Below are 23792 nucleotides of genomic sequence, written 5' to 3'. Positions count from 1 at the left end.
ATCGCCAAAAATGAAATTTTCGGCCGATCAGGCTGGTTTTAATCCCATTCGACGCAGAAAATAATCCTCTACAGATGTTGTTTCGAGCTGTTTTACGGTCAGGCTAACGGTTTACTAACAATTTTACGAATAAGGTCAAAAAACGTGGTTTTTCATGGTTTTTTGCATGTAGCTCGGAACTGAAGGGTTTGCGGACGCAGGTTCATAGGACCTTTTTTACTCAGCGTTCAATTTCCTATACGATCTGGAAGTGTGGCTGAATCGATTGGGGCCACCCTGTATACAGGGTATTCGGCTACTCGTGTTACAAACTTTTTTCATAGATTCCACATTCAAAAAGGAACCAAAAAGTATCAATTAACTATGTCCTGAATCTCAACAGTTTCGGAGTTATTTCACTTTTTCTGATTTTTTAAGATTTCACGACCTTGCTTCAAATAAACAATGATAACTCCAAAACAAGAAGTTTTGGACAAATCCGTTGAAACCATTGAAAACTATGTTAAATTTCCAATAAGATGTGATCAGTACTAAATTTGTAAACGTTGGTGAAATAAGCGTTTTAGTAGCGAGAAATTGAAAAATAACTTTTTTTTTTTCAAAGTTGGAAAACTTACTATGGTGATTCTAAACTCTATTTCCAAACTTAGAGACTAGCAAATTTCATAAAACGTACTCCATTTAATATCNATATATATATTAATCTTTCCACCTTACCAATCCTTTAACCACGGTTTTTTCGTTTTCTTCATCAATTTTTTCACCTTTGAAAAAAGTAATTAAAAAAGCAATTGCACCACTAAAAAGGATATTAAATGGAGTACGTTTTATGAAATTTGCTAGTCTCTAAGTTTGGAAATAGAGTTTAGAATCACCATAGTAAGTTTTCCAACTTTGAAAAAAAAAAGTTATATATATATATATATCATTTGTTTAGAAAAAACTACTTCACAAAAACAAATTTTGGGCTGGGTGTTGCATTATCTAGAAAAGCTAAGCCCCGTAATTAAATTAAGTGCTTTCAAGCCATCAGTAAAAATGTTAATAGCTGACATCTAAAATGTTCTACCCTAAACTTATTACATTGACACAAAATTAGCCATATTTTTACCTTTACCAGAATATTTTTTCTGAGAAGCATTTTCTTGGTATTAAAAGAAAATATTTATTATACCTCTGTGTTAAACTGTTCAAGCTTAATGGGCCAATTATTTGACTCCTAGAGCCTATCCTTCATCTCGCCAAAGGACGGAATGTTATAAAACGATCTCGTCGTGGGGTTTAAAATAAATTAAACCCTTTGTATAAATTAGACTCCGTTTAATAAGTCCTTTAGTTTCCTTTAAACAGGCTTATCACTTTTTCCTTTCATTAGCGAGGGATTCACAACGTCGATCTCCCCGTTAACCCTGTTACATAAAATCAACGCTTATTTCTCGATCATTTTTCCAACCCGTCAGCAATTACAACGTCCCGAACGAACAATTCCAGCCTTCGGTCGGAATAAATCCTGGGAAAAATCCTGCGAATATCTCGTAGATAAATCAGACGGATTTTAAAAACAAGAAAATTAATAAACATTCTCGAGCTCGGAGGGGAGAAAGGGATAAATAATAAATAACCTTTCATACAAATGAAGTGTTGGCCGAGGGAAGAGAAATAAGTATAAGATGAGAAATGAGCGAAGCTTGTTTGGGTCTGTATCGGGCGAGTTCCCACGATGGTCGCTCTACAGGAATGCACATAAAGTATGGGGCAAACACCTGAGGCAATGGCTCCATTGTAGTTCCAACTCTACATCTAATAATACATATATAACAGCCCAGAGCCCCTTTGATATTTAATATTGTTCTTCCATAATCGGAACGAGTACGGCAATTAAAGCTCTTCCTTAAAAAAAATCTAATATGGAAGTTATGAAGCTTTTCTGAGGTACGAGGGGAAATAAAAACCTGTGTGGCCTACCTGAAAATCCGGTAGAATCTAAATAGACAAAAAAGTCCGAAGCAATTAAAGTAAAACTGGTTTACCAAAATAATTAAAGGGTTATTAGTTTTTAATTGTAGCCAAGATTTATTTATTTTTTGCGTATTTGAAAAAACTAATTACATGTAAGTGGTATGATAAAAGAATATAAATTTAAAAAAATTAGATCGGAAAAGTTGATTTGTGATTGTTGTGGTTTCAAAACAATAAATTAAAAATAAGCATCTGGATTTTTTGTATGATTATTAAATTTGCTGCCCCTGACTTTATTTGGAATGATAACATATTACTTTTAATATTCTTTTGTATAATATTGTTTTAAGATCAGGAATGCGGTCTTAGAATGACTATCATTGCACTTTTTTTGGACAGCGGCATCCTACAGCTTGGTTATTTCAGCCCCGAAGCACTAACAAAATACCGCTACACACTCTATGCACTATCACACCAATCATCTACCTATTGTTCGCTCTCTTTCTGTTTGGTAGATGTAGTACTCGATATTCCTCCATCTACCTGTTCACTACAATAAACTAATCTAATTTGGAGTACTTTAAAATTTTTCGCCGTAGACCCAAGTCACCCACGAGCATGAGGGGCGTTGGAGATGCTACTTCACCATCAGCCCCCCCCTATTCATACCAACATACATTGATCGCACTCTTTCTGCTTGGTTGATGGAGTACTCCATATTCCTCCATTTAACTGTTCCCAGTAATAAACTATCCTAAAGTGGGGTCGATGGGGTATTTTTATAAAATTTCCGCCATCAGCCCAAGTTATACACACAACCTGAGATGCGAAGGAAAAGCTACTTTGCCATCAGCCCCTCCCCATTCACACCAATAAATACATTCACTGATACAAGACACAGAAACACAAAACACATAACTTAACTTCTATATACAATAAAACATTCCCAATTCCATTAAAAAGCGGAATAGGGAACTCTGAGAGAATCCGAGAATCCTTTTTATATCTAGCGGCATGCCTACTCGCGCCCTGTAGGGAGCCAAGGCACGACACGCTTCGACTGTATGGGATACATGGCAAAAAGGAGGGAAAATTCGAAGGTGGGGTTGAGATGGGAAGTTAGTGCCCGAGTGGATCGAAGTCACGATAGCTCAAGTGGTAGAGTAGCGGCGTATCAAGCCGAAGGTCGTGGGTTCGAATCCCGCTCGTGACACTGACTTTTTTATCTCAACCTAAAACCTTAATTGACACGTTGATCAACTTTTCTCTGCATAAAGAACACATGCGGGGGGGGATATGTTGCACTATTCCCAAGCTTTCGGCATTTATTATGCCGTTCTTTGGGTTCCACATTCATAAACAATAATCATTATCAATATATAATAACAATTGGACATAAAATAGTTCCATTTTTATTTATTTAGTTAGGTAGTAGGTCAATTGTTTGATTTATACATATAGGGTCACTTATAAAACAGTATATATATAAAATTATTGATTTCTGGAACAGAATGTAAGGGCATCTAAGTTGTTTGATAAACAACCGTATTATCTTTCCTATTTTTTAGGAAATTTGTGTTGTTAAATTTATGACTACGTTGCAATCATAAAAGTGGGTTTCTGTCCTAAAAACAAAGGTATTTCTTGATTATCGTAAAATCATTTTCAGCCATACTGTTTTAATGTCTACGGTCTCGTTAAACACACAGAACCTTGATGAGTTGAGTCCCGGGATTTGACCAGAACCGGTTATTGCTACAGATCGTGTGTTGTTTCTAATAAAGAATGTAATCGTTTAGTGAATATGTTGACCTTCTCTGAGGTTCTTCATCGAAATTCATTCCCTGTGAGCTCAAGGGTAAAAAATTCATATCAGAGGATAACAAAGCCATTGTTTTGTAATGATAGGGATAAAAATGACTATCTAGTTACATTATTGTTGTTCGCTTATTCAATTTTATGCCTTTTATTGTATCACCGTTGGATAACGAAAAGGTTTTTGAGAAAAATATCACTGTTGTTACCTTTTTGTTTAACAAAAACAAATTTACTTGTTATGTAAGATAGTTATGTGAACTATAACTATGGTACATGGAGTCGGCTAATTTATTCATTATGGAAAACTTTCCTTATATCCTCATTTCCTTATTATACATAATAGCAGCTTGACTCCAAAACAAATAAGGAAGTTGAGCAGAATATTGGATTTAGAGTACAATATGTACAATAGAACACTATTATCGCTATTTATCTACTGCCAACAACTATAATATACGAAAACTAGGCAAAACGTTCAACAAAGATTGTTGAAATTTGTCAAATTTACGTGTTGTTATTGTGAAATGTGGTGCTCAACCAAGGAATCCAATTCAGTCGATAATCGTCCGACAGGTTATAAATGTTGCTTTTTATGGTTCAAATTATATTTTGAATAACGATCTTCATATCCCGTTTGTATATGACCTCATGAAAACCCGCTATAAAAAATTTCCTCAATCAATAAGCCTAAGTAAAACAATTATCAATTCCAACTCGAACCCGAAGATACTCCAAATGGTTTCAGTGCTGTCTGGGCAACTTCTGCATGTGATTCAAACGACAGAATCAGCATAAAACGGAAAATATTTATAGTTGTAAATAACAAATAAATGTAATAAAAACGGAGAGTGATCCCATCAGAGGATATCATCCTTTATTAATTATACCTCAGCTGAAAACAGAGGCTATCTGGCAGATCCGGAAAAAATAGGATACCATAGTATGGCTACATGCCGCCTGCAATTAACAAAAATGGCCACCCTTTACGAAACACTCATGTAAAGGAAAGACAAGCTCTGTATGGTCTCGCTCTCGGGTGGATAGTCAATTTAGAAATAAAGAAATTTTAAAACAAAAAAAATCCAACTACTACAAAATATGATATTTGATATTTCAATAATAAACTTTTATGTGTGGTGATTATTATTCGGAGATCGTGAAATGCGGTCTGGAGTGACGTAGGTTTTAGAAAAACATTTTATTTATCGTGCCAACGTTTCGAACTTTATTGAGATCATTTTCAGGGCTTCTTATGATACGCCTTGTATATACGTTAGGTATAAACATAAAACAGCAATATCTCACTGGCACTCTCAACCCGACACACATGAATGGCACAATTACGCAGAAAACAAACATTTTGAGGCCTGAAGGTGACCTCAGTAAAGATCGAAACGTTGCCACGATAAAGAAAATGTTTTTCTAAAACCTACGTCACACCAGACCGCATCTCACGATCTCCGAATAATCAATAAATTTTTTGATAAAGATTTGTTTCTTAGTGGCAAAAATTCTGAGTTAAATGGCTAATCGAATGCTTTTATCTATTAAAAATCCGCCTTTCAGCGTAATCTTAAACATAATAACAATTTACTGCTTGTTTATGTTAATTTTTGTTTTTAAAAGTAGGCATTTTGAAATATTTTAAAAATAAGTTTTGTAATATATCTGAAATGTGTTTACTTTTTAAAAATATGAGATTTTCATTTTCTTCAGAATTTTACGCAATCCTCTCTGATGAAATTGCCTGGCTACGCCCAATTACAGTGCAAATAAGCCAACTTTAACATCCAAGAGGAAAAAAATAAGCCCCCAAAATATATTTACCTTATGAACTCCATGTCTGTTCCGTTTGATAAAGCCCGTTGTGATATTTTTCCAGCCAAATAGATTGTTATTTAGATTATCCAGTGTTTTGTTAATTTTAGAAATGGTTAATATTAAAACTGTATCAACTGAAATGCCTAAAGAGGAAAAGTACCCGGTGGTGATTTATGTACGAGCTTATGGTCGTACGTGCCCGAGGTAATAACAAAACCCGTTCATCCTCGTGGCTACTTCGTGTATTCAAACCAACCATGATTACGGCAAACGGCTTGGAAAGAAAAAAGGCATTTCCCTCGGAAACAATTTGTTGGATATCTCCAGCTAACATATTAAATTCCAAAGCCCAATCGCAAATAAAACAAAGCCCAGACTAAAACTCGTTTATAGACGTGGATAGAGGGAGGAGAAATAAGGATCCACTTTTTGTCCACATATCATTAACATATAATAACCGTTAGAGTTCTACCTGCTCCTCCGAGAGTACCTGCTACCTGAGTCCGGCTCGACTTTCACCTTCTGAAGGATAAAATAGTCCTGGGCTCGATCACAAATGTAATCTTTTCCATTCGGACGCAGATTAATTCGTCGAAAAGTCCTTTCGTATCCTTCGTCCAGGGTCAAATTACCGATAATCGGCATCATTTTGTTTTATCGATTTTTGGTACATGATACGTATCATTATCGCACTTTTGTTTTACCCCCGATCCTCGACATCCCCTGTAATTTGATTATTATTGGTAACAATACAAAATTCGCGTATTATATACATTAAAGGTGTGAACTTCGTGATCCAAAGCCCTTTTGGACCGATCTCTTTATTACAATATAAGCGACGCCTCGTTGTTTTTCTCCTTTTAACAAAATTATGATGACAGTTTAACAAGATACCGCTGAGAAATAATGACGTTCGATTCACATAAATAAAACTGGTCACATTACCTAAATATACGTGAAGAAATTTATGCCATTTGATTGTAACATTTGTTAAGTGGACGAAATAAATTCAATTTTTAAAAATAATTCACATTTACATTAAACAATCTTAAATAGAAAAATGCGATAGATGATACAATATCGACCGTTTTTATGTTTTCCAATTGCATGCCAGAGCCAACATATCCATGTTGAAAAATTTGACACGATCGCGTGTTGGAAAAACGTCGAAATCTCGCTTGTTTTCACTCGGATTATTGATGTAGGGCGGTCGTCGTTGTTTAACTCTACGTCTAATCTGGGAAACTCGTTTCAAATGACCTAACAGATAGAGAAAGTTGTTTTCAGTATTTGTACGTAGCATGACTTTCACTAAAAAACTAGTTGTCCCCACCCCGAGTTCCATGAGGAGTTTAAAAATAAATAACTATATAAAAAGGGTGTGTACGCTGGAAATCATAGGGAGAGAAGAATCATAAAATATGATGGGCACTTTTTTTTTTTTTTTTTTTTTTGCCAAACCGGAATCCCGGGCATCTTCCATTTGCTGCTCAAGCAGATCCTTGGAATGCGGCCATTGGATCTTACATTGTTGTTATTTCAAAAAAACATAATAAAAATGCACCCATGGTAAGGAAATGAATCGGGGGACTTGGCCGTCGGAATCTGTTCGCTCGTCAAACAAATAAAAAAAGATGGCTTTGAAGATAAGTACAAGTCGTCATTTCTTAGCGTTAAATAAGAAGGATTTAACCGCGTTATTACCGACTGTGATATTAAACCTCACCAATGTGAACAATGATTATATACGGTTTTAAAGGTCGCATATTTCCTCTCTGGCCGCCCATTATAATATTAATTATTTAACTCAAAACATCATTCACAAAAATAAAAGCATAAGTAATAAGTGTTTTAGTCCTGAAACGTATTTTACACACGCCATGTAAAACGTTGTGCATTAAAGTTAGACATATTTATCGTTCATTCTAAGCTTCATAAGCGCCATTTTGTTTTTTATTAAAGCGACGGAGGTCACAAGTTAATTTATTTTATGTTTAATTTGATACATATGTATGAGCGGTTTTTTAGCTTTATATACTCTTTAATTCATCCTTTAGTTTTAGCCTTTGGGAGTTTCAATCCTCTATTTTCATTTTATGCATATTTGTAAAATTATTTTCCTAGGTTTTATTAACGTGCATGTTACTTTTGCCAGGTCGGGCGTTGGATTTCAAAATTCAAATATTCCTTCTCGTTTTCCACATTTCCATTTGCTTTTTGCCAGTTTTGCTTCAAAATTTACAGCTATGGAGCGGAGTTTATATTATGCGAAATAACAATATAAATCTCGCTTGTTTGCTTTCCCAAGGCTCTATTTTACACATACTGATGCAAGTTTACAAAATATACGACAATAATTAATTATCATAATTACAACTCGGCTCTCTTAGAAGTTGAGCCGGTTGGGCAATTTCCACTTACCAGGTGATCCAATAACCGTTTGTTTCTGTTTCAGGTAAGGAACGGGCGAGACGTGCATCGCTTCTTATGTAAGTTGAACATATTCACATTCCAGGTTTTGGCGTATTTCGAGTTTTCATTAACATTTTTTTCCAAAAGAGACGGATGTTTGATTTTTTCGAACATGAACATATGCCGAACGAAAGCCTTTTGTCTCGGGCCGATTCCTGCAATTGATTTCAATTGATTACAAGATCAATTAGTCGTAAATGGAAGACGATTTTTCAATTAAAGCATAACTAGCAGGCAAACAACTGACTTAAAAACACTAGGCCGGGTAAATCTCAACCAAGACCTTACATAAAAAGTATAATTAATTTAAATAATTAATATGGTCAATTATGACTACTAATAAATATGTGAATTAATATTATTTTTGTTTGCATTAAAATTTCTTCTAAGGTGCATCAAAAAGCCTTAAGTTTTCCTGAAAGAAGTTTACCCAGAATTCACTATTTTTCGTGGTCCGCTTGACCAATTAATAACATTCAATTAATTAAGGTTTTAAGTTGAGATAAAAAGTCAGTGTCACGAGCGGGATTCGAACCCACGACCTTCGGCTTAATACGCCGCTACTCTACTAACTTCCCATCTCAACCTTTTGAATTTTCCTGCCTACTTGCCATTTTTCAAATGTCGTGCAATCGGATTGGATTCTAGGCGGCAAATGCGAATTTATCTCAACTTAAAACCTTAATTAATTGAATGTCATTAATTGGTCAAGCGGACCACGAAAAATAGTGAATTTAATGAATTGAAATGAAGTACACTTCACTAAAGCTCTCCGTGGCCATTTCATTTGTCGCCGAGAATCAAATAGATTACAAGACATTTGAAAAATGGCAAATAGGAGGGAAAATTCAAAAGGTGGGGTTGAGATGGGAAGTTAGTGCCCTAGGGGATCGAAGTCACGATAACTGAAGTAGTAGAGTAGCGGCGTATCAAGCCGAAGGTCGTGGGTTCGAATCCCGCTCGTGACACTGACTTTTTATCTCAACTTAAAACCTTAATTAATTTACCCAGAATTTTGGAAAATATGAGAAATGAGACCTATTTACAAAGCATGGGGTGGTAATGCAAGGTTTTTCAAAGGGAATAATAATGTAGAACACCTACTTCTGTCAATAAAAAGACAATTAGGTCAATTCAGCACCCAACTCGTGCAGTTCCTAGATCCATATGTATTCACAATCCCACTCGTTCTTTTCTCATTCTATTTACATACCTTTCACCCAAACAGGCCATGAGGTACTCGATATTCCTCCATCACCCTTTTCACATGTTATAGACCTAATCTATTAAACTTGAGGGTCGATGAGGTACTCAATATTACGCCATAATCCCTCTGACGCTAAACACACCAATAAATACACTCTCAGCGTATGTAAAGTACACAAAACTATCAGTACTTAATATAATAAAACAACCTTCCTCGAAAAATTGATCAGGGGACGCAAACTCGATGCCGTGCTCGTGCACATAAGGCGGTATTCCTTCCTACTTGATCCCTATATGGAGCCAAGGAATGACACCCTTCAATTATGCGGGTCGCACTACGCAAACTTTCTCTGCTTGCCGGACACATGCGCGAGCTTTGGCCCAAAATTAAGTGTCTTCAGGTCAACCAAGTATGGCCAATTCTAAGTCGGGTTGATGATCCTTCTTCCTGTCAATCGTATCAATCGTGCTTTTGACGCGAAAGATCTCAGACTACATGTTCATGTCCAATAGTGCTTAAACAATATATTACAACTATTTTATTGTCTAAAGTAAAACGCATTATTATTGTTAAAATTCTTCTTGACTTACAATTAAATGAATCAGTGTTGATTAATTGTTGCCTTCCTTATTTATTTTATCTTTTGATAATCGCTAATCAACTTTCTGCGGTTCATATTTGTCTTTAATGTCATTAGTCTCAATTAATCAGACAGACGTAAATCATTATTCATCAGTCTTTAATCGTTCTTTATCGGCTTTGAAATCGGTTATAATTCGAAGAACGTAGATAGAATCATTTACATAAAAATTTAATACTGGATCAGTAATTGTTTTTAGGAAGACCACTTTTGCTTTCTAAAGAACGACGATGAACGGAACGTAATTTACTATATAACTCTAATTTAAATTCTAAACAATTAATCATTGAGAATATTGATATTAATGCCGGCTTGTTATATTTTAAAGATGTCTATCCCGTTCGATTAATGATTTTATAGGAACGTTTAATGATTTATACTGGTTTTTTTTATTAATCGGTCCCCATCGGGACACTTTGATTCCCTCCTTTTGCCATTTTTCAAAAAACCTTTGAAAACTCATAAGGTGGGGTTGAGATGGGGAGTTGATGTCCGAGTGGATCGAGGTCACGAAAGCTCAAGTGGTATAGCAGCGGCGTATTGAGCCGAAGGTCGTGGGTTCGAATCCCTCTCGTGCCATTAACTTTTTTTCATCTCAACTAAAAACCTTAATTAATTGTCATGTATTAATTGGTCAAGCGGACCACGAAAGTAGTGAATTAATGATTTAAAAATGAAGTACACTTCACTAAAGCTCTCCGTCGCCATTTCAATTGTCGTCGAGAATCCAAACCTATTACACGACATTTGAAAAATGGCAAAAAGGAGGGAAAACTCATAAGGTGGGGTTGAGATGGGGAGTTGATGTCCGAGTGCATCGAGGTCACGATAGCTCAAGTAGTAGAGCAGCGGCGTATCTAGCCGAAGGTCATTGGTTCGAATCCCTCTCGTGCCATTAACTTTTTTTCATCTCTACTAAAAACCTTAATTAATTGTCATTTAACATAAGGTTGGCGTGAACGCTAACGCAAAATTGATTGTAGTGCGCATGATCAATTTAACGGAACTCTATTTCAAATAGCGTCCTATGTTATTTGTCTTGCAATAGTGTACTAACAGGGCGTCGGTGGCCGCAACGGTTTAGGGTTGACATGGCGCTCATCCCTGTAAGGTAAAAGTCCCGGGTTCGAATCCAGCATCCCTGCATTCGAAACCGATATACTTACAAATGTTTGTTTTTTTCAAAAACACTGACACCATGAAGTAAGAGACACACTAATACACGGTATAACCAACAAAGTAGTTTTTTCATAGATTTATGTTTTAATGTAGTTAACTTTTTTGGCCATAAGACATATACAGTTTGGCAAATAATGAAAAATATGAACACAGCAGTAGCCATTGGCCCAGTAAACTTAGCGTGACGACAAAATCTGTTACACAGAAATTCTTCAAATAGCGTCAACGTTATTTCAAAGACGTTAAATGTAATGATGACCTTGAAATAGCGGAAACGTAATGCAAAATCTCTTTAAAATCTAACCCCAAGCTTGAATTCGTTTATAAACGTTTGGCCAAAGTATTTTCATATAATCGGTTTTCCTTAAATTTATGGTAAACAAAATTGTAAGAATTTCCTTTAAAGAAGAGTTTTAACGGGCCCGTTTGTCTGTAAACTAACGGCCCCCACTAAATAAGGTCGGAAATCGACTTAAGGGAGTGTGTATGGAATAATTCAACCACTATCTATAATAGAAGGGCAAAAGCTATACATGAATATGTCGGGTGGGAGAAGTGAGTTATGTTAACAGGGGCATCAGGAGATAAGAATAACGAATCCACGGGTGGAAATGGAGTCCATAAAGATGAACGTGACGGTCGAATCAAAAAGAAAAGTGTCCGATTCGAGAAAACGCTTAGAATGTAATAACCTAACTGCATAAGGTAATCAGTTGATGGGGGGAGGGTAAGGTTAGATTTTCACTGTGGAAGAGAATCGAATCGGGAATCCATTTCCTATCCTCCGGCCCTGCAACAACCTATATCTACCGTTTCTTATCTGCCAATTTATACAATTATTGTCGTCGTATATTACCCGCATTAAATTGCTTTACCCTCCCTGTACCCGCGGTCGGCCCCACGACGCCGATTCCCTTCACAATCGATATGATTTTTTGTTGGATAACTTGGTTATAACTTTTCGTCTTTCCCTCCCCACCCTCCTTATATCCCTCGTCAATCAATTCCGCTCTACCCTTTTCCTTGTCCGACACAATTTCTCCCCGGTCTCCGAGTAATGTTCTTCAATTTAACTTGGTATTCCTGTTTTAGGCCCTGGCCAATTTACGGCCCGACGTCACACAAACAATTTTTTCTACGAGTTTGATAATCCGTTTCGGATAATAACGCGTATTAATCCAACACGTGTGGACGTGAACTTTCTTCATTACATTACAATTCTTTTTCCTTTGTTATAACATAAGAACATAATGGGAAGCCCTCTGAAATCATTTCTTCCTTTCTTTTCTCAATTTCCTTTGTGACGGAACGGCTGTAGAATTCAGATAACAAAAACATTTTTTATAGATAAATTAATCAACTGTACTGCAAATGGTATAATTTAATTTAGTTTTGTAAAAAACGATACGGCCACCCTAATTCTCGACTTTAAGTTGTTTTTAATTGACAACACTGATTGTTTGCCCGGTGTTTTTGAAAAGCCCGTACGTTGGGTTCGAATTCAAGGCCGCTGAGATTCGAACCCAGGGCCTCAACGGGGTGTCAAAGCCTTCACCTTTGCCACCGTTAAAAAATTCAAATCTTGAAATATAAGTTTTAGGCTTTTAGATGAATACGATGGTATTAAGCATTCCAATTGTAGCAGATGTAAATTATGGCAGTCAGCCATTATGATAGGTATATAGTTTATTATATCTAGTGAACAAATAAGTTACTTCAGGTCTTTCCAAATCAAGAAATAATACTACAAAAAAATACATTATACGTAATGGTAAACAAATCATCTGCAAGTCAAGTATTGTAATATTTGAACGGTTGTTTGTTAGCCCGTAACTTAATCGCTTCCGATCATTTTGGTCCGCGAGATTTCGCTGTGTGTTCTTCGTGCGTGTACCGTAATTGTGTGCGAAATGTCAAAATGTACCTGACACGGACGGACTAAACAAAGCTACGTAGTGATAGTTGTTACATACCGTTGTGATACTATTCACTCGTTTCATGTAAAGGTGAATGGAAAATAAATTTACTTCTGGCTGGTTCCAAACAGTTTTTTAAAAAAAAATTTATAATTTTAATACAGCCAAGAGTGTAATAAAAAGTAATTATTTTTATGAATAATTATGTTTTTCTTGATTAAATACTTCTATAAAATATATCGTTATATAATAAACCCAAGGGATTTTTTATCAAGGAAAGAGTGTAGGATAAAAAACCCAAAACTACAAATTAAATTAAACATTAGTTAAAATTAACCTCAGTAAGACACGGTTTTTCATAAGAAATTCAATGACGGTTTGATAAAGCGTGAGTTTAATATTCTCTCCTTATCAAGGTTTTAAATCTTTGATGGAAACTATTCATTAAAAATCGTAATTGCAATTTTAATTAATTTCTAAATGGAATAAAGTAATTATAAAAAGATTGATGGCCTATCAAACTTGTAGAGCAAACATAATTTGTCAACTTTATGTGAGAAGAGGAATAAATGGGCAATAATTATAGTCACTAATGCAGAATTAGGACGAGAGCCTGGCGGTTAAAACTGCGTCATTGTGGAGGGGTATTGATCAATAAAGACAACATATAGGGGGGTGAACATCCGTTATAATGATTTCGAATCTAAATTTTTTTAATGTTATATCCGAACGTTGAGTTAGTTTCTCGGATTGACGGTCTTTATATAAAACCGATTCTCAGGTAACTGAGATTGAAATATCGGAACGGTATGGAATAGATGGCCTTGTCCGATGACCCGGATCGCTCATAGACCGGCGCACGATTTTCTTTTTTTAAATTCTGGATTATGTTTAAAGGTTGATTCATACATACCAACACGTGGCGTGTCGACCAGGTAAGACATGGCACAGACAAAAGTTTTCACACAACGCAACTCACTACATACGTCGACAGACAAACTAGAGAGTTGAATGCAAAATGGTTAAAGTTTAGCATGTTTAAAAACTCTTCAGTTGAAGAATTAAATAGTTGTGGTAACAATTATACTTGAAAAAGGAAACGGAAAGAAATTGGATTGTGTAGAAGAAGATCATATAAGGAAAAGAAGATTTGCTGTGCCTCCAATGAATTTAAAAACAAAAAAGAGAATTTATTCGTTTTCTACAGTGACCTTAGTAGAGATGAAGACAACTTTTCTGTTAAATATTTCAGAATAAGCCAATATTAATTTCAACCCATTGTAACCAAAATTTCATCAGTAATAATTAACATTATAATTATATGCAATCACTTAAGTCATATAGGAAGTCATATCCTCGAACCAATTCGTTGTTCGTCACTACAAAACGAAAATTTCAAAATTAAAAATAATCACTAACGCCAGCACGCATCGGTTCGGACAAAATAATTCATATTCAGCGTACCAATGCTACAGACATGCACAGACACGCGCCAGCACAGTTCAAATATTTTTTACGACACAACTGACCGTTTCTGTATGTACACGTTCCGTTCAATTCCGGTCGAACTACTAATCACATAGGTAATAAATGTAACAGTTTCAATTAATTATTCTTTTTGTGTAATGTCTTGGTAGAGATGAAAAAGCTAGTGTCATGAGCGGGATTCGAACCCACGACCTTCGGCTCAATACGCCGCTGCTCTAACCACTTGAGCTCGTAACTTCGATCCAAACGGAACCAAACTTCCCATCTCAACCTCTAACCATTTTGCCATTTTTCAAATGTCCTGTAATTATGATTCGATTCTCAGCGCATTATGAAAATGGCCACGTTGAGCTGTTAGTGAAATGATTACTTCTTTACTTAATGTATTAATCCCTTTATGTTTTAGTGGTCTAATTAACCACATAAGTTATTTCAATTGATTATTCTTTTTCTGTAGGGTCTTGGTTGAGGAGAAAAAGCTACTGTCACGAGTGGGAGTTGGTGTCCGTGTGGATCGAAGTCCCGATCATGAGCGGGTGGTTAGAGCAGCGGCGTATTGAGCGGAAGGTCGTGGGTTCGAATCCCGCTGGCGACAGTAACTTAAACATAAAAAGAATAATTAATTGAAATAATTAATATGTTAATTAGAGCACTAAAATATAAATCGATTTATATGTAAAAATTTTTGTGTGTCTTAGCTGGTACTTGCTGGACACGCTACGTGATGTATAAATGAATCCTACTTTATAACGACTTACCGATAATGACCCAAAACTCCGATAGAACGAAGAATTCTGAGATGTTTCTCAGTCGTGTTTTGAAAGAATGGAAAACATTTGGGTGACACTAGTCCAACTAGTGATTCATTTGCCATGTTTAGTCAACAGTCGGCAATCTTATATTAAACTTATTAAACTATTAAACAATACTTCCACTAAGAATTCAGTAGAGTTTAACAGGAGTTTTTTCTGTGGTAAAATGTCTTGTTTCACAGAGAAGTGCACCATCAGAAAAAAACCTACTCTCAACTTTCGACTACTTAACTATTTTTCCTTGTTTTATTGTTTTGCCAAAGCACCAATGATATAAAAGGCTTGTATCAATTAATATTTCATTACAATCTGCAATATCACCAGTTGTTTTCTTTCCAAATAGACATCCAAAATTTATTCCAATTTCTTAACATGTTATTTTCAAAAACATTTTTTTTAGTACAAACTCGGTCATTGTTCTACCCAAGCTGACAAGAATATTGATCAGGTTTGTGTGAAAAGAGCTCTAATGAAAGAATTCGTTGTTGGTTTGTAAAGACTTCTTCGCCATGACCTATGGAAATTAAATTCACAGTAGACCTTCGACATCAATCAATGACTTAAGGAAGCTGGGAAAAAAAAATCTCATGAGATCTTGTGACACATCTTGTCACATCGATCGACATCGTTCAAAAACTTACTTAAATTAGAAAAGTTGAAAATCTCGTTATACCGATCTATTGGAACACCTTCGAGCCATTTTTTGATCGTAATACCATTCGACGATCATGTATGACATTCGACCACGATTAAACAGAAATTACTCAGACATATCTACTGAAAACGGCGAGAAGCCGAAAACCGTCTCAAATTACGAAATGGCTAGGATAGGTCATTAATGATCGGAAACGGTCAAATTAGGTTCATCACCCAGAGAACCTAAGAATATCCTGACTTGATCCTAGGTTTGGAAAACTGAAAACGTTTCACGTTCCAAAACAGGATCATCATGAAAAATTAATGATAACAGAGTGGTCAGTAGTTGGGGGTCATCCATTTTTATTTTCTGCCTAGGGAAAAAAAACTATCATCTTAACAACTTACAGCCAAGAAATCGACATAATAAACCAAAATTCTATGAGAAAAACACATGGTGAACAGAAATCTTTTTATTTAATTGGAAACAATACGCTTGAAAGCCTAATAAATTATTAATTATCAAACCGGAAAAGCGAAATCAAATATCTTAGGGTTGTCGATGGATACCAATGGAATCATTGTTCCTACTTCCTGTCTGACAAAATGCGGGTAACAGCAGAACTCATATAAACCCTCGGGGTGCCGGTGTTTTTAAAAAAAATCCCATTTGTAAGTATGTCGGGTTCGAATGCAGGGCCACTGGATTCGAACCCGGGACCTTTACCTGAGCGCCGTGTCAACGCCTAAACCGTTGCGGCCACCTACGCCCCCAGAAATGTCTGTTGTCTGACAACTCCCGACAACGTGTTTCGATACAGACTGTGAATAAATTAAAGCAGCTTGCCTATAAAATCCTAGCACGTCCCTCCTATTCTACTAATCTTGCCACTACAGGCTCAGTTTTTTAACGAACTAGGACAACTTTATGTTTGCAAGTTAAAAAATGGATTTTCTTATTTAGTTTTCGTCTCTTGACAAATTGGCAGAAATGTTTAGTAAATGTTGGTCAATACTTTGAAATAATATTTATAAGTTAGCTAATTTTTTCTATGTGCTTTCTAAAAACAAACGGAGTTGAATGTGTTAGAACCCGATTTCCTTCGTGCGTTATCGGTATTGAATAAATATGCTTGAATTCTCTTGCTGATATTTTAAATTGACATGTTCCCAATCCGATATTATTAGAGCTTTTCACTAAAAAAAAGCTCTCATATTCACGTAATATCTGAAAAATCACGTGTGAATTTTTGAAAAAATTTGCAAAACTGTAAAAATACTCAGAATTTGTCATCAACACATCTTGCACACTTGTCCACTTCCATTACCTTAAATACTTCCTTCCAATCGAATCTTGCAGTTGTGTATTGTCCTCCTAAGTAAGATTTGACACAACACGAATTCCTATCTTTTCTCCGATCACTGCTTTGCTCTTTAATTGCTGGGGTGGCTTCAACACCAAGCACCCACAGTGGGGTTGCCGTGTTTTTAACCCACGTGGACGGAACTTACTCAACTTATATTATCATTACACCTCCGGTAACATATTGGCCAACATCTAGTCGTAAACATCCTGATATATTAGATTATTTTATAACATCCGGAATATCTTAAACGCATCTGGATATTTCAATTTTTTTTTCCTCTGATCATAGCCCAGTTCGTTTAATCCTGAATTCTATCCCTTCCGTTGTACCAAAACATCCTTGCCTTATAACTGGACTAGATTGGAAAAATTTTCAAACATAAACAAAAATTCACTAGTTTCGTGGTCCGCTTGACAAATTAATATCATACAATTAATTAAGGTTTTTAGTTGAGATAAAAAAGTGGTTGAGATGGGAAGTTGGTGTCCGAGTGGATCGAGGTCACGATAGCTCAAGTGGTAGAGCAACGGCGTATCAAGCCGAAGATCGTGGGTTCGAATCCCGCTCGTGCCATTGACTTTTTTATTTCAACTAAAAACCTTAATTAATAAACAAAAATGTTAACCTACACATATCTCTAAAAACTGCAGAAGAAATTGACAAAGCTGTAGACGATTTAACAAAATTAATACAGCATGTGTCAACCTCCTTACCACCACCTCGAAATAATCAACATTTGCCATTACCTCCACACATTCGGCTACTCCTAACTGAAACGCGAAGGGCCAGGGCAATCTGGCAGCGTAACAGATATCCGAGTGATCACCGACTGATGAAACAACTCACGAGAAAACTGACACAAGCATTGGCCAAACTTAGCAATATATTTCGTAGGATCTGGTCGAAAAAATGTTCTGGTGTTGAAACTATTTCACCTTCCTCAGGACTCTACAAAGGATACATATAATATTTTATAATTGCTCATATTTGTAAGTGAAAATCAAAAATCGGCTTGCTTTTATAACTTACAGATTCTCTGTCAGTGTTTAAAATTGTTTTTTCCTTTTCAACATTTATAGATATTTTTTCGCTCTTGTCATTTCTTACTAGGTAAAATGTTTTCAATAAAAAAATTAATAGATAAAAAAATAAATGGCACTTATTATGAAATATTATCACAATCAGGTGAAACACCGAAAGCTTGGCGTAGTTTCATCATACCAGAACATTCTTTGGACCAGATCCTACCAAATATATTGCTATGTTTGGTCAGTTCTTGTGTCTTCCTACCAAATATATTGTTGAATAATAGCTGGTCGATCACCTTTACATCATCGACCAAAATTAAGGCTGAAATGTACAAATAATGTACAACTTCGCTTTCCAAAACTGACAAGACTTTGTGGTACTGTAACAGTAAGATCCTGCGATATAAGGACGCCCACTATCCGTAGTAGTAATGTTTGGGCCAAATCCAATTCCGACACAGCTAAATTGCTTTCAGAGCATCTTTCCACAGTCATCAACTTAGGATAAATTATTAAAAAACGGTTGCCATTCAGAAAGAAAACTTTGCAAACGATCATAAATGAAACCAAAAGAATAAATAGGCGGTATCATGAGTAAAATGTTAAACCGAGGGAAGTGTTTTCCTCGAAGTTTTCACCTGAGAGTAAAAGAAAAAATAGATGAGTAAAGAAGAAAAATATTGGCGAAAAGAGGCGATTGACCACTTTGTGGGATTGTGAATGGGATCTGCATGAGAATGGCTCAAAGGGTTACTATCTGGTGTCGAGGTGGATAAAAGGGATTCTTCCCGTTTCCCACAAGCTGTTGATGGGGGTTGGAGGACAACAGGTGTTGGGCGCCCCCTCTGACCCACATCCAACCCCCGACACGGCCGCCCGCCCACCCTCGCCCCAGGGGCCGATCTCAGTCTCGACCCTACGCCCGCCGCCCCCCGTCCCGTCCACGAATCCCATTATAATAGCCACTGCATATTTATAACACGAAACTATTGTCTACACGACGCCCTGCGGTTCTCCTTTTTAATCCACCGATTGATCAACAACTGAGGATTTTTCTTTTTTTTAATTGCCTTCTTCATGGCCTAATATCGTTATACATTGACAGGCAAAAAATTCCACCCACTTGTAATATAATTTGATTTGTATATATTGTTATATATTAATCAAAATTTCACGTTTTTTAACGTTTAATAATTGAGTCTTTGTATAAAAAAGTTTTTAAAAAATGTAAATTACTAAGGAAAATTGAAAATAAAAAAAGACGGACAGTTAAAATTTGTTTTAATTAGATTTTTAATTAACATTTCAATATCTTGCCTTAATTACATCTTGAAGACGCCTCGGTCGGCATACTTTCTACCATCTGGAAATGCCTCCTTGCTGAAGGTTAGCCCATTCTTCATGAAAAGTCCGTTCAAGATCGTGGGGTGGCCAAACTAAGACCCTGATGTTGAAGGTAGGTTTGTACTATGCGAGCGACATGTGGTTGGGCATTATCGTGAATTAGAATAGGATTGTCGCTGATTTCATGGAGGATGGCAGCACTTGAAGATCCAAAATTTCATCCACAAAGCGAATGGCCATTAAAGACACTCCTCGAACGACACCCAAATCTGTACAACTCTCCTTTGAAATTCCCTTCCACACCATTACAAAGCTACGTGAAAAGGTTGTCTTTGGGGAAAATTACAGGCTTCGTACCTTTCATTTCGCCTTCCCCACACTCTTTCACGCCCATCTGGAGATCGTAGAGCAAATCTACACTCATCTGTAAAAAAGTACAGCAGACCAATCGACCAAAGACCAATGGCTGTGTTCTCGAGGAAATGCGAGCCGTGCAACTCCGTGGGTTCTCGTCAATTCTGGTCCTCTTACTGGGCGAAAAACCATCAGTCTTCGAGCAGTGCGTTCAGAATTTTGGACCTCGAACTTCCTGGAGCTGAACACTCGTTCTTCAACAACAGTAAGGTGCCGGTTTCGCAAAATTATCCAAGTCAAAAAACGGTCATCCTGTGGTTTTGTTACCCCCCAGATCCGGGCCTTCCATGGTAGGAACTCGTTTCTCGAAAACGTCTAACGGCGTCTCGCGGAGTTTGGATAGGAAATCCGATGGCAATAGTCGCATACCTGATGGAACGTCCATCATCAATAAGTGCCACACCATGCGCAACATCCTCAGCACTAAGTCGCATTTTTAAGGTAGGCTATATGTTTTAGCATGCCATTGCATTAGAAAGAGTTTGGTACAGTTTGGTACGAAAATAAACCAGAATCACTTGTAGCAGAGCGACAATTATTAACTCGTACATCCTTGTTTTTTAGTAATAAACATTGAACAAATCACAACAAATACCGAAATATTTCACCATAAACATAATTTTAATAGTGAAACTTCAAAAGCTAAAAAGAGGTTTGTGAAATTAGAAGTTGATCTTAATAATTCAGCCATTAGTATCTTAGGAATGCCAGAGATTATAGTGGAGAGGAAAAATAATTATATGTTTATGTACTCCAATGACGTGTCTTGGGTCAAAGAACAGACTTTATGACTCACGGTAATTTTTTTCTTTAATAAAAACTGGACTGTTATGCTCTAGGGAAAATTCAATAATTCAATCATTTGAACAATGATTGTGAAAAGCTTTAATCAAATTTAAATTCTATAAAACTCGTCTAATTTTTAAATATATGCACCCACAAACGTTTCTGAAAATTTGGAGCATTAACTAAGGAAGGACTTAGCCCAGAAATGGGCTTGGTTAGCAATTAATGTAATTATTAATTTTACATTTTTTAAGTGTATTTCTCTTGTAATAAAGAAATATTATTAATTCACTGTAAAAATTGTCCTTCAGAGAGAAAAATGTCGGTCTATTTTTTTAATCATATTGAAATATCTAGAGCGGAATAAGTATTATCGATTCCGAAGTTTTCCATATTCCAGGGTCTATTAATAATCTCCTTTGTCGTTTGTTATACTTTGATGATTTTTACGTCCTTAAAGGATCATAATAAAGAAATAAATTCAATTTAAATAATAATTAACACTGAAGGAATTATAACTATAATTTACTTCCCAAGTACAATTTTTCAATTTTTATTTTTTATTTTTGTGTGATGATTAGTGAACGTTAGTCCATGATTATTCGGAAATCGTGAGATGCGGTCTGATGTGACGTAGGTTTTAGACAAACATTTTCCTTGTCGTGCCAACGTTTCGATCTTTACTGAGATCATCTTCAGGGCTCAAAGTGTTTGTTTTCTGCGTAATTGTGCCATTCTTGTGTGTCGTGTTGAGAGTGCCAGTGATATATTGATGTTTTATTTATTTTAAGACATTTTAGTTTTATGAATGGTACATTAATATAAAATAACATAATGTTATTTTATAGCTAAAGACCATGGTTTTACACCGTTAGGAGAGCCTTAATTTACTTAAAATTTCGTTCAATTTGAACATATATAGTAAAATATAAAGTAAAACTTTACCACTTGTATGTTAACTTACATAAAAAACTAATAAAAAATAAATATAATTTTTGATCTTAAAATAAAGATTGAATTGAAATTGATCTAAAATTATTTAAAAAATTACATAAAATGTCAATAGTCAAATAAATTGGATTTATACTGCCACCACTAATTTGTACAAATCTGTTTTTTGTTTATTTTTGTATTGTATGAAACCAATTGTGGGCACACAACTCCTCTCAATCACAAGTTTTTTTTGCCTTGAACTAGTGTACACCTAGCCATCTACATTCATTGCTTCATGCTGCCGGCCCTCGAGTCCGGCCAGGAAGGACACCTGGGCTCTCCATTTGTAACGGGGAGATCCTCAACATAACAGACTGTTCCCGATGGTGGTGGATAAAAACCTTACATGGTAAAGCTACCCTTGGAAAAGTCCCACACCATCACCCAGTCCGGAGCGTAACGCGCCCTGAGAGCGCAGAGATGTCCCCCAACGGTCCCCAGCCGAAACGTCCCCGCGCGGCCCCCCTCCCGGATGCCTTAAGGATGGTCATATATCTTAAATATCTATGTCGTTATCAGTGATGAATTTGTATATGGTATCTAGTATTTCAATGAAGTTCGTATAGTTTAGAATTAAGTTTACCGAAGTGGGGAGTGGGATTTTATATTTCTTGAGCGCTTTAAAAATATGTTCTCTTCCGGTAGTCTTCAGTGGGCATCCCAGTATGATGTGGTTTGCATCCGCCGTTGAGGTATCGTCGCACGAGCATTTGCTTTTTTGTGTAATTCCTATCTTATGCAGGTGAATCACAAGTTAAATTTACTTGGAGCAGGCTGTTCATTTTACAATATTTTCTTCTACATTACGATTTAAATTTTTTTTCTCAGAATAACATATTCAAGGTACAGCAAATAAATTCATTTTTGTTTGTGTCTTTTAAGAATGGACAAATATTTTTCACAAATGTATGTTGATAAATAAGTTTTAAAAAGTAACTATTTTATCTAGGCCCGGGTTTTCTAAATAAACAATACATAGTATAGTGTATCTCATATATCTCGTCATTTTAGCTGGCGTTCCTTGAAAGCTATTGTCAGCAAGTGTGGTTCTAAAAAGCAAGACTAGATTTCTGATTAGATTAGACGTTAGAGAACTTAAAGGAGTGTGTAATTTAAGACGAAAAATTATGTGTACAAAAATAATTTTATTTGCATATGCTTTAACTTCTTATTAAAAAAAAAAAAAAAACAGAATTTTCAAACAAAAAATTTTTTTAACAATCAATACAGTATGTCGATTTTTAATTTATTAATTGATTGTAGGGTTCGATTCCTTACGAAAATCGTTTTTTTTTCTATCGGTGTACGGTTGATTTACGTGTGCCTTCGAAATTTTTACCTTGCATGCTTTCCTTTGAAATATCCACCACGTTTATAGGTAAATTTGGAAAACAAATCTAAACAGGAATATTTGTAAATTTTAAATCATTGTACAGTTCACTGATCAAAAGTTTGAGTTGATTAGTTCTCAAACGTCAATATTAGTCCATACATAATGGATGTTTGTTCTACTTTTAAAATATTTGTTCTGCTTGGATTAATGGGCCGAATCGATTTAATAACTTTGAACATCGATCGGCAATGAACGTAACTCACATCAAAAAGTTTCAATTGAAAAGTATTCTTGGAAGAAGTATTACTTTCCGTTTATTTAACGTTATTTATTAATGAATGATCGTAGAATTAATGGTAATGATAGTTTATTGTGTAAAGGCGATTTTTCACCTTGAACCAAAAAACGTTGTGTATTTATTACTGAGAAAGAAATAAAAATGAGACCGACTTCAATTTAGTTTAGCTGAGGCAAAGTGGTCGAAATGACCACCTGGGGGCTAATGCGGCGGGGAAGACAACCCTCTCGGTTTCCCCTGTTTATTGAGGACCGCTAGGCCAACAATTCGACAAAGTAGGA

The 23792-nt window shown here is 35.8% G+C and overlaps 1 protein-coding gene across 2 annotated transcripts in view; it reads left to right on the top strand.

The window, feature by feature from the left end:
* LOC106661479 (thymocyte selection-associated high mobility group box protein TOX-like) overlaps positions 1-23792 on the top strand; it is a 216008-nt gene that overhangs the window by 32625 nt on the left and 159591 nt on the right. The gene's annotated exons all lie outside the window — the stretch shown is intronic.

Source organism: Cimex lectularius, unplaced genomic scaffold, assembly GCF_000648675.2.
Source record: "Cimex lectularius strain Harlan isolate CLEC.00 unplaced genomic scaffold, Clec_2.1 scaffold217, whole genome shotgun sequence".
NCBI classification, from domain to species: Eukaryota; Metazoa; Arthropoda; class Insecta; order Hemiptera; family Cimicidae; genus Cimex; species Cimex lectularius.
This window is presented reverse-complemented; position numbering and strand designations above follow the sequence as displayed.